General features: G+C 45.1%; 1 long non-coding RNA gene across 1 annotated transcript; it reads right to left on the bottom strand.

The window, feature by feature from the left end:
* Positions 1-355: 355 nt before the first annotated feature.
* On the bottom strand, positions 356-11,876 carry LOC147649053 (uncharacterized). Its single transcript, XR_015279704.1, has 2 exons — positions 11,717-11,876; positions 356-5,559 (listed from the first exon to the last, which is right to left on the bottom strand). It is a non-coding gene; the product is annotated as an uncharacterized LOC147649053 (long non-coding RNA).
* Positions 11,877-21,179: the final 9,303 nt, after the last annotated feature.

Genomic DNA, 21,179 nt, shown 5'->3' with positions numbered 1-21,179 from the left:
ATAAATTACTTGAAGTGGCTTGGAAAGTATACAATAAGAGGGAAAAAGAAGCTAGTAAAAAGCAGCAGCAAAATCTTTTGGCAATGATCCAAGGAAGAGAGAATCCAGGTTTCAGAGGACACGGCAGAGGTGGTCGTGGACTGGGGAGGGGCGGATTTGGCAGAGGACAAGGGAGATGGGTTTTGCCAAGATTAGGGTTAAATCAATGTGCTTATTGCAGACAAGAGGGGCACTGGAAACATGAATGCCCGAATCGGTTTAAGCAGGTGTCGTGGTTTTAAACCACTAACTAAGAAAATTACTTACTTCTTGCTGTGAGATATGGATTAGAACAAGAGCAAAACAGGCATACAACTTAAAAGGGAAAAAAAAAAGAAAGTTTATTGACAAACCACAATAATAAGAACACCAGAATAAACTTCTAGAAAAACCTTTCCATCCCCTATCTACCCACTATTCTCTTGTTCACATGACAACAGAGACAAAAACTCTGGAACTCTTATGGTTAAAACAGTCCTAATTCTTGCTAGTCTTTTTACTAATCTTTATAGAGAAACAGAAGTTTCTTCCTGTTAATTTATGGAGTTTCTCACAAGAAAACTATTTTTGTTATAGTTTTTTATTGCTCTAATGTTAGCTGCTCAGAGCTGCTATTATTAGAGTTCACTCCTCCCATTCTCACATCACTATGAAGTATGTATGGGCTATGCGTCTAGAGATAGCATTTTTAAGGATAAGTTATTCAAAGGCAAAAAAAGTCTTCTTCATCTGTTTCTGTGAGCTTCACCAGAAAACAGTTTTCTCATGGCCTCTCAGGGCTTCAAATCTCTCAACAGTTTTCTCATGGCCTCTCAAGGCTTTTAATCTCTCAGCACTTCACTATACTATAATTACTCTTTACTCAAATTTACACTTTGAACACTATTCCTCTCTAGATCCTATATCATGAATTAAAGGAGTTCTTTTCAGGACTTCATTGTCCATCTCCATAGTTTTAACAGGGAGATATTTCAGCTTAATTAAAGCATCTTCTTAATTCCATACCTTTCCTGAAGCTTCTTTTCTTTCCTGTCACTGGTAGTTTATAAAGTCTCTTTTCATGTTGATCTCTCTCTCTCTCTCTTTCTCTGGATAAAAAGATTAATCCACAAGTCTCATCTGGGTAATGAAAGAGTTAACATCTTGCCCAGGCTTTTGTAGATGGTTTGGGGATCTCTGCCGAACAGGAGCTGGAGCCGTCTGCGATGGGAAGTTCCTCATGGCTGCTCTGGAGCGTGTAGTCTCTGCTCCAACCCGCTGCAAGTCCAGGGCCTCCCTCTTTCTTCACTGGGCAGTTTCTAGTGAATGTAGTTACAGCAAAACCTGCAGCCGAGCCAGAGATCGGCTCGGCCCGGCCCGGGGAAAACCTTCCCCAGGCCCCCCCATCTCCCGGCCGGGAGACGGGGCAGGCCCGGCCCCATCCCCACCCGGCCGCATGGCCTGGGCAGGGAACGAGAGGCCTGGAGCTCTGCCACCCTTCACAGCCAGAAAACAAAGAGAACCCAGAGAGCTCTGCTTTTACATTTTAAGGTAGGGTTCACAAGTTGATCCCACTTTTCAATAGCCTAAACTGCTGTCAATTCCCAGCAATGACCGATAATTGGTCAGGAGAAAAGACTCCAAGCACTTCCCAGCAACTCCAACTCCCTTAAAGGTAAAGTAACTCCATGACAGAGGTAGATCACGCTGCAAAGATACAAGTGTCAAAAATAGATTTGGATTTGGAACATAAGGGAGAGTTGTTCCTAGCCCAATGGGCTCATGATGCCTGAGGTCATGAGGGTAGAGATGCCACCTATAAGTGGGCACGAGACCGAGGGGTGGATTTAACCATGGACAGCATTTCTCAGGTTATCCATGACTGTGAGACGTGTGCTGTGATTAAACAGGCCAAGCAGTTGAAGCCCCTCAGGTACGGTGGGCGGTGGTCCAGATACAAGTATGGGGAGGCCTGGCAGATTGACTACATCACACTGCCCCAAACCCGCCAAGGCAAGCGCTACGTGCTCACAATGGTAGAAGCCACCACGGGATGGTTGGAAACCTACCCTGTGCCTCATGCCACTGCCCGGAACACCATCCTGGGACTTGGAAAGCAGATTTCACATTTGGAGGCATGGCACCCCTGAGAGAATTGAGTCAGACAATGGGACTCATTTCAAGAACAGCCTTATAAACAGCTGGGCTAGGGAACATGGCATTGAGTGGGTGTACCACATCCCCTACCATGCACCTGCAGCTGGGAAAGTGGAGAGGTACAATGGACTGTTAAAGACTACCTTAAAGGCACTGGGTGGAGGATCTTTGAAAAACTGGGAGCAACATCTAGCAAAGGCCACCTGGTTAGTCAACACCAGAGGTTCCACCAACCGAGCAGGTCCTGCCCAGTCTGAGTCTTTGCATGCAGTAGATGGAGACAAAGTCCCAGTGGTACATGTCAGAGGTCTGCTAGGGAGGACGGTTTGGGTCAATTCTACCTCAAGTACAGACAAACCCATTTGTGGGGTTGTCTTTGCTCAAGGACCAGGTTGTACATGGTGGATAATGCAGAGAGATGGAACAACACGATGTGTACCTCAGGGAGACCTGATCCTTGGGTAAAAGGTTACTGCCATTGTCTGTACATTAAACCACGCAGACATGAAATAGAAGGAAATGTGTAAGTGTTGAAGGTATGAGCAAGTGAAACATGGTGTTTTGAGTGAGTAAAATGACAGAGTGGGGAATCCTGCAGCTCTCCAGCGTGGGGGTCTGGATTCAGTAGCTTGGTGTGAGGCGTGACAAGAGTATGATAGATATATTGCTTGCATTTTTTGGGTGGAGCGGAGAAGAAGTTTTTATGTATGTATATGTGTGCAGAGTTAGAATGTTAGTTTTGGCAGTAAGTTGACGCTATGGGGATAAGAGGTGGAATGTCCTGGGTTGATTATGATGTTAAATTGTATCCCCATTCATCCACCTAGCCCAGACACAGGTTTTGTAGTCTTAAAATTTCATCTAAGAGTAAAAGTGAGTGGAAAAGAAGCACCGAGTCTGTTATCAGAGACTGTACTTGCTCCCCTTGCATCGGGAGTGTTGACTACAGCACAGACAGACAACAAAAGACAGATCACCTTGGCTTTCCAGATCCTTGGAAGGACGCGATGCGCAGACACACACCACTGGAGCCGGGCTCTGAAGTAGGAATACAGCAGCTAGTTCATCTATTTCTGGAACAATCCACGGGGGACATGAGGTGTAAACTCCAAAAGCTTTGTGGGGGCAGATGGGTGAAACTTAGAAGCCTTATTGGAAGAGGCATGGAGAGTTCTCAGCAATTGAGAAGAGGGATATAAGCAAGAAATGGAGAAGCCAGTAGCAGTGGTACAGGAGGAAGGAAAAGGGAAAGGAAAGCACAGACAAGGACCACCCAAACGAGGCCCGTCTCGACTGGGTAGAGACCAATGTGTGTACTGTGGAGAATTTGGTCACTGGAAAAATGAGTGTCCAAAGTGGAAGTGAGATGGCCGAAAGAAAGAAGGGAAAGGAGGGGTGGTTGCAGTCACACATCCGCAAGAAGACTGAAGAGGACTCAGGGAGTCCACCCCAGCAGATGCCCTGCTTATAAAAATGAAATTGGGGGAAAAAAGAAAAAGAAGTAGAATTTTTGGATGATATTGGAGCAACTTAATTGGTTTTAAATAAGGCCTTGATAGCTGTGAGTTATGAGAATTATGTTATGGTCAAAGGGTGTGGTAGTTTAGCATTTAGGGAAAGAAGTGGGAAACACCCACAGCAGTGATTCCTCTGAGAGAGGCTGTGGGGAGTTCCTTGTGTGCTTGAGATCAAGCCAATAGCTGGCCAGTTCTGACAACTGACAGCATTCTGCACCCCTGAAAAGGAACTTCACCTTTATGAATGCCACCTTTTAAACACCCAAGGCCAGGAACTGGTCTCTTTCTTTGCAGCCTTGAAAGGCAGCAGAGCTGTGGTGTGGCTGGCCCCGCTCCCCCGTGGCCTGTGCGGCCTGGGGGGGCCTGGGCCGGAGCCCAGCTGCTCCCGGGGGGAGATGGAGACTGCGGGATCCCCCCCAGGCCAGGCCAGGCTCTGCTGCGGTGCTGGCTTTCCCGGGAAGCCCTCCAGGTCCCGTTCCAGCGGGGTGGCCAAAGCCCTTCCCAGGGGAGCCCCCGGCCCCCAGGCTGGGCCAGGCCACGGCTGATGACACTCGCCAACACCCCCCCTGCCCCCCGGCCCGCACAGACAGCTCCTGAGAGCTGGCACCAGCCACACCTGAAATCCCACACCACCACTGCCTGCCATGGCTTGGGACACATTTAACCCTTGCACTACACACAGGAGACCTGCAGACTTTAATCCTCTCTCCAGGAAAAGAAAAGAACCAAGTGACACGGAAAAAGACAACGTGAAACATCAAGGTCAGTAAAAGAAGGAATCAAGCCTGAGATGGAAAGTGAATGAGGAGATGCTCTAATAAGCTGAAATAGTCTTTTAGTAGGGCCATGGAGATAAATAATAATGTCCTGAGGAATAACACCTTTAATTCATGAAAGAGTATTGGGGGATTGAAGTATTCAAGGTGTAGATCTGGGCAAAGGTATCCATTGATGAAGCCAAGCAGATGGTGGAGTAGCTGTGATCCCATGAGAGCTTGAACAGAGAGAGAGGGAGATGAGAGCTGATGAAGACCCTTTGCCCCCATGGAGAGAAGAAGAAAACCTCTGTTCTCAGAGATGAAGAGGAGTTTTGCCTTTGAATAACTCATCCTTAAAATAAAACCCCTTAGCTCATGGCCCATGAACACACCTCAGAGTGGTGTGAAAATGGGAGGAGAGGGCAGAGTTTGTGCCCGGGTGACTGCCATTTGTAGAAATGAAAAGCAACAAGAAAACTGCTTCTTGTGGAGAACTCTCCATGGCATGACAAGAGAAAACTCCTCTCCCTGCACAGACTGATGTAAAGACTATTGTATAGCTGGCACTGCTTTAACATCCCAGGTTTTGTCTCTGCCGTGTCACTTGGGAAAGGAAAAGTTGGGTGGGGGGAGGAAAAGTTTCTGGAACTTTTATTCCTGTTTCTTATTCTTGTAGACCTGATCATAAAATTCTTTTTATTTAAATTTTAAGCCTGATTTGCCCTTCTCCTAATCCATATCTCACAGAAAGAAGGAAGTAATCTAGTGATTTTAGCTAGAGCTAAAACCCACCACACTCAGCCACTCCTGACAGGACTTGTGCTCCAGACCCCTCAGCAGCCTTGTTGCCCTTCTCTGGACACGCTCCAGCCCCTCCATGGCCTTCCTCAATTGGGGGCCCAGCACTGGACACAGCACTCGAGGTGTGGCCTCAGCAGTGCCCAGCACAGGGGAAGAATCCCTGCCCTGCTCCTGCTGGCCACACCATTCCTGATCCAGGCCAGGGGCCATTGGCCTTCTTGGCCACCTGGGCACACTGCTGCCTCATGTCCAGCCTGCTGTCCATCAGTGCCCCAGCTCCCTTTCTGCCTGGCCGCTGTCCAGCCACTCTGGCCCCAGCCTGGAGCACTGCAGGCCTTGTTGTGGCCAAAGTGCAGGAGCCGGCCACAGTGAGTGCAGCTCACCTTGCTGGCTTTGGGCCCTGCATCCAGCCTGTCCAGCTCCCTCTGCAGAGCCCTCCTGCCCTCCAGCACATCCACACTCCCAGCCAGCTTGGTGTCAGAATGGTTCCATGAGGCCCTGCAGTGTCACAATGGTCTCCACAGTTCCATGACACTCCGTGGAGTCACAGTGGATCCTTGGTTCTTTGGGCCCTGCAGTGTCACAGTGGATCCTTGGTGCTTTGGGCCCCAATTGGATGATGATTTTGTGGACCCTGCCTTTTACCCTCCCCAGGATATCTCTGATTAGCTGATGCTTTGTACCCTCCCTTTGAACCACCTCTCTATTTCAGATGTTGCACGCTCGCATTTTCTGTCTTTTGCCCCCAAGATTCCCCAGAGCAATAAATCCTCTGTTATCCCATGCAAAAGACCTCCCTCTTGTCCTTGCCTCCTCAGAGCAGAGTGAGAGCTAAAACCCGTAGAGTACTCTAATCACAGCTGGGCTCATCCTGCTCCTGGGGTGTGACCCACTCCTGTGCAGGCCCGAGTGACAGAGCCAGATCAGCTCCTGTGAGATGTGATATATTCTCCTTCACAGAAGCAGCAAGGTTAAGCTCTCATTCAGCTTTCACCTCTCTACTTTTCTTTCTGCAGGACCTAACGACATCCTTAAACATTTCCTGAGTTGCCTGTCCCTCTGTCCAAAGGTGATGCACCATCATCTTTTTCTTGTGTTCCTGCAAAAGCTCCCTGCCCAGCCAGGCCAGGCTTTTTCCTCACTAGCTCACTCTGGTGTTGGAGTCTGAGATACAGAGTGTGTGCCCTTGTTTCTAATACTTAGTTCTAGGATTCAAAGAAACACTGAATTTCATATGACATGAAATTCATGAGCATGTTTTCATGGTGATACATGAAAACAAATGTTAAAGTTAGATAGGAAAAGTGTAAGTGTGTAGATTAGAAAGTTTCTTAAATCACTGGGTGAAAAAGTAGTTTAGAGAACAGGAGACAAGATGGAGGATTTAGGGTGTTGTCTCTTGTCCTTCTTCTTTCTTCTTCATGTTCTTCTCTTAAGGGTTTTTGGGTAGTAGTAAGTGATTGGGTAAAAAATGCCGCAGTGCAGCACACAGGTGTTGGGTCATTGGGTCACTAAGAAAAATAATTGAGTTGGCATCTGTTAATTGGGTAAATGGACATATAAAAGGCCTTCAAGAGGATCTTTGTTAGCCATTTTATCCCTTTTCTATCATAGTGCACATAGCTCCTTGTACCTTGCAATGCTGATAAGAAAAGAATAAACAACTGAACAAGAAAAAACTGCCTCCCTCTCATTAATCTTCAGTTCAGAGGGAAAAAGAACCTAATCCAAAAGTCCTTAACGATACAAATGGCTCCCAAACTTGGGGCACTTTGAACTGAAGGCTCCTGTTGAGAAAGAAAAAAAATAAAACAAAACAAAAAAAAAACCAAAAAGAAGACAGCGGAAAGCTGGAAAACTCCCTGGAAAGGGGAAGAAGAAGATCTCGGTAATCCCGGTGCTGGTGAGAGCGGACAAGCCAAGCCAGACGTCTGTGAGCTGTGGAACGGATCACGGATAGAGGAGCTGAGAGAAAGCTGACCCTCAGGTCAGGTAAGCCGTCAAAAGGGAGCAAAAATATGGGAAACATGTCCAGACCTGAGGGGGAGGTTTTGGCTGTCTTGGAAGCTACGGTAAAGGAGCACCCGATCTCTGTATCCACGGAGGAGCTTAAAAGCCTTCTATCCTGGGTACGGGCAGAATTCCCTAACGTGGATTCACAGAAAATTTTTACCCCAAGCCTGTGGGAGAAGATTAACGTGAGAATATATGAAAAAACCACTCTTAGAGACCAGGCAGCGACTGAACTTCTAATGGCTTCTGCAGTGCCTTATGAAGTCATGGCCAGTAAATGGGACTCTGGAACTCAGGCAAGGGACACGATGGCTCCAGAAAAACAGAAGGGTTTGTCCCAGCCAGATGCGGAATCCTTGTTCCCGCACGCTGTAAAGTCTGTGGCAGCCTTCCTGAATTCCACCGTAGCACAGGGAATGTCTCAGCCTGTTGAAAGCCCAGAGAAACAACTATACAGAGACGAGGAGGCGATTCTAAAACGCGGGCAGAATCTGCAAAAAGGGGCCTTGGAGCTTTTGCAAGAGTGTCTGAGCTCTCTCGGAGCTGTTCCAGCGCTCGGTGCGCTGCTGCAGGCAGAAGAGGGAGGGGAAACTTCCTTGGCCGCCTGCGTGCCGGCAGCCGAGTCCCTTTCCGGCCCCAGGGGGGTGGAGGGGACAGCCCTGTCCCCCCCGGGAGGGTTCGGGAGGGTTCGGCCCGACCCAGAGCGGTCCGGGACCTCCACGGGCACGGCGGCCCCTGCGCCCCGCCTGCCAGGGCTGGGCCTGCAGCCACAGCTGTCAGTCAAAGTGATGTCAGCAGTGACGCAACCACCGCCGCAGCTCCAGACCCCGCCTGCGGCACCGCCCCCAGGCGCTGCAGCGCCGCTTTTCAAATTGAATTGCCTTTGCAATACAGCTGCAGCACAGCAACAACAGCTGGGAAAAACAACAGCTCCACCGCAGCAGATGGTTTCACTGGATACCACACAAAGCCAAGAGCCTTTGGAGCACAGCCCTGCTCATGCACAGTTCTTTCACTCTACAAATCCTCCCACAGACATGGGCTCGGGGTTACGGGACAGGGCAATACAAAGTCCAGCATCTCTGGAATGGCTTCAGAAAAATAGCCGAAAGGCAAAAATCAAAAGCATTGTAAGATGCATTACTGGCTAATCTGCAAATGATTGCAGTCAGTTAAGCTTCAGAAAGAAGCCCCTAATGAAGTGCCTTCAAAAATGGATCAAAAAGTTTAAAAATGTTGCAGAATAGAATATATATGGATGTTGTATTTCTAATGATATCTGCTAGTTTTGTTTTTACAGAATAACATAGAAAATGATGATACTTATGCATCCCAAGAAATTTAAAAGAATTTTTTTCTGTTTCAGTATTCCCAATACATGAAAGTTTTGAAAATGTTATCTTCTCTATACGTCTACTGATAATGTAATATTGTATGATACAGAGTGATTAAGTATTATTACTGTAGTTACTGTTAATTTCTGCAAGATTTGAGTTGAAAGATCATATGATTAACCCTACAGAAAAAGGATTGAATGACAGGTTTCTTTCATTTTTAACCTTTCCTTTCAGTTGAGTAAGTGTATTGTGGATTTAGTACAATACAGCTTCAGTAATCTCAAAGTTATGTTAACCATATATTACCCATATGCTTGGTTTTTTGACAATTTTAATAAAGAAATTTTAATGTGAGTCTTTTTGTTATTAAAAAAACAAACATGTGTAACAGCATATATACCAATTTAGATTTTGGATTTTAGTTAAAAAGTTAGACTTAATGTTTCTGAAAAGTACTACAAAAGCTGAATAGCAACTTGCCAAATCTGTAGTGTTGTATTTTTTTTCTAGTAAAACTGCACTCTAAAAATCCTAACAAATTTAAGCATATACCAAGCAAATTCTTGTTACAAATGGATGTTTTTAAGAACATCTGCAGTTATCATGGGTTATTCTCAAAACCAGATAACATAGAATGGTGATAAATTTGTTGCATCCCTATAATCTCTATAGTGAACCAATGTTCCTGTTCTATTGTGTTCGAAGAAATGTACACCAAACTTTTAGTTGTCTTTTTTTTTATAATAACAGAGTAAGATTAAGTCATATTTTCATCTAATATAGATTAAGTGTTAATAAGATTAATCAAAGTTAAATTTCACTATGTTTAAATTTGAGTGTTTTTAGCTTAAGTTATAATTTTGGTATTTTTTGACGTTGTTTTGTTACTTATTTTTATCATAATTAATTTTTAACAAGTTTAAAATTTAAATTGCTTCATGATTTATTGAAGACATTTGTTTAAACTGCACAGTTATTTTCCTGGAGAGATGAAGATGACTACAACTGAAACAGCTGTGACAGAACGCTGATGAACAGCTACTTGTGGATAGCAGTGAATGCAGTCTGTGACACCCTTGATTTCACTGTAGGTTCTATTGTTTGTTATATTCTCTGCAGTTTTGGTTTTCTATAAGTTGCACAAAAAAAATAGTGATTGTTATTTTGTCATGGGGTGGCTTTACCTTTAAGGTGGTTTTGGGAGCTAAGGAAGTTGAAGCTGCTGGTGGCTGATGGGAGTCTTTTCTCCTGACCAATTATCGGTCATTTCTAAGAATTGACAGCAGGTTTGACCATTAAAAATTTAAGTCAACCTGTGAGCACCTCCTTAAGATGCAAAGTCAGAGCTCTCTTGTTCTCTTTGTTTCCTGGCTGTGAAAGGTAACTGAGCTCCAGCTGGCTCCCGTCCCCGGCCCAGCCCATGCAACCGGGCAGGGGCTGGGCTGGGCCTGCCGCGGCTCCCGGCCGGGAGATGGGGCCTGCGGGGCTTGCCCCGGGCTCTGGCCGGGCCAGGCCGCTCCCTGGCTCGGCTGCAGTTCTTGCCATGAAAAAATTCACCAGAGACTGCCGAGTAAAGAAAGGAAAAAGCTCTTGACCTGTGGCAGGCTGAGACCAGGACCACACTCTCCAGAACAGCCATGAAGAATCTTCCATCGCAGACAGCTCCAGCCGCTGCTCCGGCAGAGATCACAGAACCATCTACAAAAGCCTGGGCAAGATTTTAACCCTTTCTTTACCCAGATGAGACTTTCAGATTAATCCTTTTATCCAGAGAGAGAAAAAGAGAGTAATCAACATGTAAAGAGACTTTATAAACTATCAGAGACAGTAAAGAAAAGAAGCTTCAGAAAAGGTAAAGAATAAGGAGATGCTTTACAAGCTGAAATATTTTTCTGTTAAAGCTATGGAGATGGCCAATAGAGTCTTGAAACAAACTCCTTTAATTCGTGACAGAGTATATAGAGAGGAATGGAGTGTTCAAAGTTTGGATTTTGAGCAAAAGGTGGAGTAATTGTGATACAGTGAGGTACTGGAACAGAGTGAGATAAAGTAATAGCTGAAGATTTGAGGCCTTAAGAGCCAATGAGAAAACTGCTTTCCAGGGAAGCTCACAGAAACAGATGAAGAGAACTTTTGCCATTGAATAACTCATCCTTAAAAATGACATCCCTAGACTCAGTGACCCATACACACCTCAGAGTGATGTGAAATGGGAGGAGTGAACTGATGACAGATTTCCAGGCAGCTGGCATCAGAAAAATAGAAAACTATAACAGAAATAGCTTTCTTGTGGAAAACTGCATAGATTTGCAGAAGAAGACTTCTGTTTCTCTACAAAGACTGATGAAAAGACTCTAGCAGGAATTGGGACTGTTTTGAACACCAAAGTTCCAGAGTTTTTTGTCTCTATGTTGTCATGTGAACAAGGGAATGGTGGGTAGTAGGGGATAAAAAGGGTTTTCTGGAAGTTTATTCTAGTGTTCTTATTCTTGTCGTTTTGTTAATAAACTTTCTTTAGTTCTTTTTAGGTTTTAAGCCAGTTTTGCTCTTTTTCTAAGCCATATCCACAGCAAAAAATTAAGTAAGTCTTCTAGTAATTTTTTAGTTACTGCTTTGAAACCACAACAGGGGGGAGGAAAGGTTTCTGGAGGTTTTGTTCTTGTTTCTTATTCTTGTAGTCCTGTTCATAAAGTTTCTTTATTCCTATTCAATTTTAAGCCTGATTTGCCCTTCTATTCCATATCTCACAGCAAGAAAGAAGGAAGTACTCTGGTGATTTTAGCTGGAGCTAAAACCCAACACACTCAGCCACTGCTGACAGGACTTGTGCTCCAGACCCCTCAGCAGCCTTGTTGCCCTTCTCTGGACACGCTCCAGCCCCTCCATGGCCTTCCTCAATTGGGGGCCCAGCACTGGACACAGCACTCGAGGTGTGGCCTCAGCAGTGCCCAGCACAGGGGAAGAATCCCTGTCCTGCTCCTGCTGGCCACACCATTCCTGATGCAGGCCAGGGGCCATTGGCCTTCTTGGCCACCTGGGCACACTGCTGCCTCATGTCCAGCCTGCTGTCCATCAGTGCCCCAGCTCCCTTTCTGCCTGGCCGCTGTCCAGCCACTCTGGCCCCAGCCTGGAGCACTGCAGGCCTTGTTGTGGCCAAAGTGCAGGAGCCGGCACTTGGTCTTGTTCAACCTCACCTTGTTGGCTTTGGGCCCTGCATCCAGCCTGTCCAGCTTCCTGTGCAGAGCCCTCCTGCCCTCCTGCACATCCACACTCCCAGCCAGCTTGGTGTCAGAATGGTTCCATGAGGCCCTGCAGTGTCACAATGGTCTCCACGGTTCCATGACACTCCGTGGAGTCACAGTGGATCCTTGGTGCTTTGGGCCCTGCAGTGTCACAGTGGATCCTTGATCCTTCTGTTACTATGGGGTTAAATATCTGTGAATATTGTTTCTGAAAATCATGTAGAATTAGGCCACAAGAATGTTTGGTATTAGGGATGGTCTAGCAAGCTGGAATGTTTATGGTAACAGGAACTGGTGCTTGGGGTCTCCAAGATACCCACCCAGGGATAAGATTCGTACATGTTCGTACAAGGATGTGCTAACTCTCATGAAGCAATATCAATCAAGTTAATGATGCAATATTAATGAAGCAATATTGATAAGGTTGTTATAGTGATTACTGCTACAGCTGAAATTGTATAAATATGTGCACTTTGGACAAAGACGATGGAGCTAGATTTGGGTTGCTGATAGCCCTAGTTCCCACACACTTCAATAAAGCACCTGCATATAATCAATCTGTGATTATGTGTGTTCCTGAACGCTGACATTTTGGTGACCCAGATGGGACCCTGTGAGTGCTGCTGAGCGAGTTCATGACCCGATCACGCTCCAGCCGGCACCGAGGGATTCTCGGGGAGCCCATCCGGCCGTGAGCGTCTCCTCTGCTCACAACGTCCCTCTGAGAGAGGTAAGGTGCTTTTCGGTCTGCTCTGGTGCCTGCCGATAAGACGCAGCGAAATCTCCGCAGGGTTGGGCTGGAGGAATTCCTGGCATTGCCCAGGCGCCGTCTGTCAGACAAGTGCGAAAGCGTTGCAGGTTCGGCATCAGTGGTGTGTGGTGTATTGTAACTGTAACATGGAGAAGCTTAAAGGGATTTGAGGTGGCAATGCCCCTATAGCACGTACTTCTCCTTTGGGGGGCTTATTGGCACATTGGAAACAGGGAAACTTTGGGCAAGATTTACGTAAAGTTGATTGATTATTGTAATACATGGTGGCCAGGATATGATCTGGACAGTGGGGAAAAGTGGCCAAGAAATGGATCTTTGCAGTGTAACACCATTTTACAGTTGATGTTGTTCTGTAAGTGAGAGGGAAAGTGGGATGAAGTTCTGTATGTAGATTTGTTTTTCTATTTGCGAAACAAGCCAGAATGTCAGGCTGATTGTGGATTGATGGCAGTTAAAGCATGTGTGAGTGATAAATGTGAGGTTTGTGTAAAAGGAAAAGTTGTTCAGAGCACCTGGCATTATAAGAAAGTTTGCGTTAGGGGAAAGAGATGGATGTTGATTTACAAGTGGTTTCAGCAGAACCAAAAGAACCTGATTCTGTTTTGTCTGCCCCCACTTCACCCAATCCTATTTCACCCAACCCTATCTTGCCTAACCCCACTTCACCTTCCCCTCTTTATCCTCCTCTACCACCTTCACCTGATCCTTCTTCTCCGGGAGATGATCAAGATCTAACTGTGATACAAGGAAATGTGAAAAATGCTGGGGAGAGGATAGCAGTAGCGGGGGTGATGATAATAAATCAGTGACACCGGTGTCCCATCGGACTCGGTCACAGCTTGCTCCGGTTCTGGGTAGAACGGGAAAAGATTTGGGCAGACAAAGGCGGACTGTGATTGCCCCCTTGAGACAAGGAGTAGGAGTAGAGGGGCTGGTGTTTGTAAAAGTGCCTTTCTACCCTGCAGACTTGATAATTTGGAAACAGTCAGCTGGAACTTCTAGAGAAAATCCTGATAAAGTAGCAGGGGTGGTAAAAATGATTATGAAAACTCAGAATGCAGATTGGGAAGATATACAAGTAATATGGGATAATTGAATGGACTCTGCTGAGAAAGAGATGGTGCTTAGAGCAGCCAAGGAGAAGGTGAGAGAAGATCTCAGAACTGGGGTGGTGACAGGGACTTTAGATGAGAACTTTCTGACCGAGGATCCAGGGTGGGATCCCAATGCCTTTGGGGACATGCGGAGGCTGAAGAGATATCAAGAGTGGCTCCAGATAGGGGTTGGGAATGCTGTACCTAAGGCTATGAATTGGTCTAAATTGTATGAGGTAAGACAGGAAAAGAAAGAATCCCCTGCTGCATTTTTGGAAAGGCTTCAGGATGCAGTGAGAAAGTATACAGATCTTCAACTAGAAACAGAACAAGCAAAAGTTCAGCTTGCATTCATTTTTCTTGGGCAGTCACAAAATGATATTAGGAGAAAATTGCAGAAGTTAGAAGGAGAGGACTTAAGAAATTTGAATAAATTACTTGAAGTGGCTTGGAAAGTATACAATAAGAGGGAAAAAGAAGCTAATAAGAAACAGCAGCAAAATCTTTTGGCAGTGATCCAAGGAAGAGAGAATCCAGGTTTCAGAGGACGCGGCAGAGGTGGTCGTGGACTGGGGAGGGGCGGACTTGGCAGAGGACAAGGGAGATGGATTTTGCCAAGATTAGGGTTAAATCAGTGTGCTTATTGCAGACAAGAGGGGCACTGGAAACATGAATGCCCGAATCGGTTTAACCAGGGCAATCAGTTCAACCAGAATCAAGACACTTTGAAATTAATGGTGCTGGGGGAGTACAGCAGCTGACTAGAATCGGAATAAAAACCAATACAGGAACCTTTAGTAACTATACAATTGGAAGATAAAGAAGTAAAATTTCTGGTGGATACAGGGACTACATATTCTGTTCTAAATGATCTAAAAGGGCAAATTGGAGACAAAACAGCAACAATAGTTGGAGCCACAGGGAAGGAGGAGAATCGACCATTCCTGCAACCCCTGGATTTGTGTTTTGCAAACAAAGTTTCAACACATGAATTTTCATATATGTCTGAGTGTCCAATTCCACTTTTAAGATGAGATTTATTAGCAAAACTTGATGCAGTGATAACTTCTTAGAACGGGGAACTTTTAATGAAAATACCTGAATCAAAAACAGGACAAATTTTAATGATAAAAGAAAAACCAGACCCTGCTATCCCTTGGGAAGAAGAGGATGCAGTAATTCCCTCTGTATGGGAAACAGACATACCAGGAAAATCTAAATTGGCACAACCAGTCCATGTAGAATTAAAAGAAGGAGCAAAAGCTGTGCAGGTTAAAGTGTATCCCATAAAGACAGAAGCACAGCATGGAATAGTAAAGATTATTGATAAATTTTTGAAGTACGAAATTCTAGAAGAATGCGAATCAGAATTTAATACATTGGAAATAGTATTTCCAGTAAAGAAACCAAATGGAGAGTACAGACTAGTACAGGATTTGAGGGCAATAAATTGAATAACTAAAGATATTTACCCAGTGGTAGCTAATCCTTGCGCATTGTTAACATCCATGAAAGAGAAATAGAAATGGTTTACTGTAATTGATTTAAATGATGCCTTTTTCTGCATACCTGTCGTGGTTTTAAACCAATAACTAAGAAAATTACTTATTTTTTTTGCTGTGAGATATAGATTAGAACAAGAGCAAAACAGGTGTAAAACTTAAAAGAAAAAAAAGAAAGTTTGTTGACAAACTACAATAATAAGAACACCAGAATAAACTTCCAGAAAAACCTTTTCATCCCCTATCTACCCACTATTCCCTTGTTCACATGACAAGAGAGACAAAAACTTTGGAACTTTGGTGGTTAAAACAGTCCCAATTCTGGCTACAGTCTTTTCACCAGTCTTTATAGAGAAACAGAAGTTTCTTCCTGTTAATTTATGGAGTTTCTCACAAGAAAACTATTTTGTTATAGTTTTCCATTGCCCTAATGTTAGCTACCCAGAGCTGCTATTATTAGAGCCCGCTTATCCCATTTTCACATCACTCTGAAGTGTGTATGGGCCATGAGCCTAGGGATAGCCTTTTTAAGAATAAGTTATTCAAAGGCAAAAAAGTCTTCTTCATCTATTCCTGTGAGCTTCACCAGAAAACAGTTTTCTCATTGCCTCTCAAGGCTTCAAATCTCTCAGCACTTCACTATACTATAATTACTCTACTTTTTACGCAAATTTACACTTTGAACACTATTCCTCCCTAGATACTGTATCATGAATTAAAGGAGTTCTTTTCAGAACTTCATTGTCCATCTCCATAGTTTTAACAGAAAGATATTTCAGCTTAATTAAAGCATCTTCTTAATTCTCTACCTTTCTTGAAGCTTCTTTTCTTTCCTGTCACTGGTAGTTTATAAAGTCTCTTTTCATGTTGATCACTCTCTTTTTCTCTCTCTGGATAAAAAGATTAATCTGCAAGTCTCATCTGGGTAATGAAAGAGTTAAAATCTTGCCCAGGCTTTTGTAGCTGGTTCAGTGATCTCTGCCGAACAGGAGCTGGAGCTGTCTGTGATGGAAGGTTCCTCATAGCTGCTCTGGAGAGTGTGGCTGTCTCTGCTTGCTGCAGGTCCAGAGCCTCTCTCCTTCTTCACTGGGCAGTTTCTAGTGAATGTAGTTACAGCAAAACCTGCAGCCGAGCCAGAGATCGGCTCGGCCCGGCCCGGGGAAAACCTTCCCCAGGCACAACCCCCCCGCCATCTCCCGGCTGCATGGCCTGGGCAGGGAACGGGAGGCCTGGAGCTCTGTTACCTTTCACAGCAGGAAACAAAGAGAACCAAGTGAGCTCTGGTTTTACACTTTAAGATAGGGTTCACAAGTTGATCCCACTTTTCAAAGGCCTAAACTGCTGTCAATTCTCAGCAATGACCGATAATTGGTCAGGAGAAAAGACTCCAGGCAGTTTCCAGCAACTCCAACTTTCTTAAAGTTAAAGTAACTCCATGACAAATGACAACATATACGCCCAAAACAGCATGAATATTTGTTGGCAAGCAGTGTATTCCAAAGGAGCCCAGAAGAGCCTGAAAACATATAAAAAGCACCTTGGGACAGTTGCAGTTTGTGAAGCACGGTGGGGAAGTGCTGCAGAGCCTCCTCCCTGTCTCACCTGGTGCTGTTCGCCTGGCACAGCCCCAAACTGATTTTTGCTTATGGTTTCCTTTTGATGATTGTAATTTGATTCTAGAATAAATTTCTTCTTTTTACTAATCAAACCGGCTAATCATTTATAACAAATGAAATTAGGATTTTGACAACTAGGTCCCTTGAGCTGATAACAGTTGAATTAAAAATGAATACAATTTAGTAAATTGAATAGTAATTTGGTATAAAAGAATATAGTTTAGTAAAATAATACAATTTAGTAAAAAATTATCATTTTTATATATACAATTTTCCAGTATTTAAGTATGATTAAAGCATAAGCAAAAAATAATCCGGGTTATGGGGAGGGCTTGTTACCCCACCTCACATACAGAACTGACCGGGGTATGGAGCCTTTCCACCCTGCCTCACGTACAAAACAAAGCCCTTCAAGCTAAACTTGTATACTGTATGCTTATACATATTCATTAATGTTTGCCATAAGTTTCCTCCTATTTCTGATTTTTCTGATTTTACGTCACTATTCTTCACGGCACATGCTCCACTTGTTGTTAGGGGGTCTTCAGTCTTCTTTTGGTGGTCTTTTGGTGAAGGCTTCTCCTCTTCCTCGTTGTCCTTTGGATAACCTTTCAGGTTTGTGCGTGTGTACTAAGAGTTGTTATGTAAGTCTACTCATTAGTCTGATATTTACTGATTTTTAGGCCCAATGTCTAAAGTCATTCTAATTTTGTCCATCTCAAGGCCATTTTCATCTTGGGACATCACTTATCTTCCAAACTACATCCTGTACCTCAGTTTTAACATGTAACATCTGTAAAGGGGTGCCTCTGCCTTGTAACACTGATTCTTTTGATTGCTTCTAATAATAACTTTAATAACAGTTACAATTTCATTAGCACAAATCAATTCTATTTATTACACCACCCTCCAGGGTACCCAAAATTGGAAAATAGATCCCTCTCTGCTGTGCTGACAATTTCACACCCATTTTCCTTGATGTTAAGCTGCCGGCACAACAAAAATCCACCCTCCACTGCAGCAAAAGAAACAACAAACTAAAGATCAAAGTTCCAGGGCCAGTCTCAGGGACAGGGTGCTTTCCACAGCCAACTATAGTGGCCTGTAGGTTCGTGGCCCCCCTCCAGCACCCCCGGGGAGCAATGCACCCTTCCCACAACTTGTGAGCACCCTCAGCCTAACTTGGGGTACACTCACCCTCCTTTGGTCCACTGGACAGGGGCTGCAGGGAAGTCCTCCTCAGGGAAATGCTCCTCTGGAAGTTGAGGGGGTGTCGTGGTTTTAAACCACTAACTAAGAAAATTACTTACTTTTTGCTGTGAGATATGGATTAGAATAAGAGCAAAACAGGCATACAACTTAAAAGGGAAAAAAAGTTTATTGACAAACCACAATAATAAGAACACCAGAATAAACTTCCAGAAAAACTTTTCCATCCCCCATCTACTCACTATTCCCTTGTTCACATGACAACAGAGACAAAAACTCTGGAATTCTGATGGTTAAAACAGTCCCAATTCTTGCTAGTATTTTCACCAGTCTTTATAGAGAAACAGAAGTTTCTTCCTGTTAATTTATGGAGTTTCTCACAAGAAAACTATTTTTGTTATAGTTTTCTATTGCCCTAATGTTAGCTGCTCAGAGCTGCTATTATTAGAGTTCACTCCTCCCATTTTCACATCACTCTGAAGTATGTACGGGCCATGCGTCTAGAGATAGCATTTTTAAGGATAAGTTATTCAAAGGCAAAAAAAGTCTTCTTCATCTGTTTCTGTGAGCTTCACTAGAAAACAGTTTTCTCATGGCCTCTCAGGGCTTCAAATCTCCCAACAGTTTTCTCATGGCCTCTCAAGGCTTTTAATCTCTCAGCACTTCACTATACTATAATTACTCTTTACTCAAATTTACACTTTGAACACTATTCCTCTCTAGATCCTATATCATGAATTAAAGGAGTTCTTTTCAGGACTTCATTGTCCATCTCCATAGTTTTAACAGGGAGATATTTCAGCTTAATTAAAGCATCTTCTTAATTCTCTACCTTTCCTGAAGCTTCTTTTCTTTCCTGTCACTGGTAGTTTATAAAGTCTCTTTTCATGTTGATCTCTCTCTCTCTCTCTCTCTCTCTCTCTGGATTAAAAGATTAATCCGCAAGTCTCATCTGGGTAATGAAAGAGTTAACATCTTGCCCAGGCTTTTGTAGATGGTTTGGGGATCTCTGCCGAACAGGAGCTGGAGCTGTCTGTGATGGAAAGTTCCTCATGGCTGCTCTGGAGCGTGTAGTCTCTGCTCCAACCCGCTGCAAGTCCAGGGCCTCCCTCTTTCTTCACTGGGCAGTTTCTGGTAAATTAGTTACAGCAAAACCTGCAGCCGAGCCAGAAATCGGCTCGGCCCGGCCTGGCCCGGGGAAAACCTTCCCCAGGCCCCCCCATCTCCCGGCCGGGAGCCGCAGCAGGCCCGGCCCCGTCCCCGCCCGGCCGCATGGCCTGGGCAGGGAACGGGAGGCCTGGAGCTCTGCCACCCTTCACAGCCAGAAAACAAAGAGAACCCAGAGAGCTCTGCTTTTACATACTAAGGTAGGGTTCACAAGTTGATCCCACTTTTCAATGGCCTAAACTGTTGTCCATTCCCAGCAATGACCGATAATTGGTCACGAGAAAAGACTCCAAGCACTTCCCAGCAACTCCAACTCCCTTAAAGGTAAAGTAACTCCATGACAAGTGCCAATCACCTCTGAGGCAGCTTGGACTCCTTCATAGGCAGCTAAGATTTCCTTCTCTGTGGGAGTGTAGTTGGCTTCAGACCCTCTGTAGCTTCGACTCCAAAATCCTAATGGTCAGCCTTGAGTCTCACCAGACTCCTTCTGCCAAAGGCTCCAGGACAGACCATGGCTCCCAGCTGCAGAGTAGAGCACGTTCTTCACATCTGGTCCTGTCCTGACTGGGCCAAGGGCTACTGCATGAGCGATCTCCTGCTTGATCTGAGCAAAGGCTTGTTGCTGCTCAGGGACCAAGTGGAAATTATTCCTCTTCTGGGTGACCAGGTAAATAGGGCTCACAGTCTAACTGTATTCAGGGATATGCATTCTCCAAAACCCTATGGCACTTAAGAAAGCTTGTGTTTCCTTCTTATTTGTTGGTGGAGACATTGCAGTGATCTTGTCGATGACATCAGTAGGAATCTGACGCAGTCCATCTTGCCACTTTACTCCCAGGAACTGAATCTCACAAGCTGGTCCCTTAACTTTGTTCTTCTTGATGGCAAAACCAGCTTCCAGAGGATCTGGATGATTTTCTCTCCTTTCTCAAACACTTCTGCTGCTGTGTTCCCCCACACAATGATGTCATCTATGTACTGCAGATGTTCTGGAGCCTCACCCTGTTCCAGGGCAGCCTGGATCAGTCCATGGCAGATGGTGGGGCTGTGCTTCCACCCCTGGGCCAGTCGGTTCCAGGTGTACTGCACTCCCCTCCACGTGAAGGCAAACTGAGGCCTGCATTCTGCTGCCAGGGGAATGGAGAAAAATGCATTGGCAATGTCAATAGTGGCGTAGCACTTCGCTGCCTTGGACTCCAGCTCGTACTGGAGCTCCAGCATGTCCGGCACGGCAGCGCTCAGAGGTGGAGTCACTTCATTCAATGCACGATAGTCCACAGTCAATCTCCATTCTCTGTCAGACTTGTGCACAGGCCAGATGGGGCTGTTGAAGGGTGAGTGGGTTTTGCTGACCACCCCTTGTCTCTCCAGTTCTCGGATCATCTTGTGGATGGGGATCACAGCATCTCAATTTGTCCTATACTGCCGGCGGTGCACTGTCGAGGTGGCAATTGGTACTCACTGTTCTTCCACCTTCAGGAGTCCTACTGCAGATGGGTTCTCTGATAGTCCAGGCAAGGTGTTCAATTGCTTGATGCCCTGTGTCTCTACAGCTGCTATCCCAAATGCCCACCTAAGCCCCTTTGGGTCCTTAAAATACCCGCTTTGGAGGTAGTCTATGCCCAAAATGCATGGGGCCTCGGGGCCTGTCACAATGGGGTATTTCTTCCACTCATTTCCAGTCAGGCTCACATCAGCTTCCACTAAAGTAAAGTCCTGTGATCCCCCTGTCACACCAGCAATAGAAACAGATTCTGCCCCCACATGTCTTGATGGGATTAGCGTGCACTGTGCACCAGTGTCAACCAAGGCCTCGTATTTTTGTGGTTCTGATGTGCCAGGCCAACGAATCCACACAGTCCAAAAGACACGGTTTTCCCTAGCCTCTACCTGGCTAGAGGCAGGGCCCCTCTAAGCCTGGTTATCCTTCTTTCCTGGGTGTCGTGGTTTTAAACCAATAACTAAGAAAATTACTT

The sequence above is a fragment of the Cyanistes caeruleus genome, chromosome 28 (assembly GCF_971803275.1).
Source record: "Cyanistes caeruleus chromosome 28, bCyaCae1.hap1.1, whole genome shotgun sequence".
NCBI classification, from domain to species: Eukaryota; Metazoa; Chordata; class Aves; order Passeriformes; family Paridae; genus Cyanistes; species Cyanistes caeruleus.
This window is presented reverse-complemented; position numbering and strand designations above follow the sequence as displayed.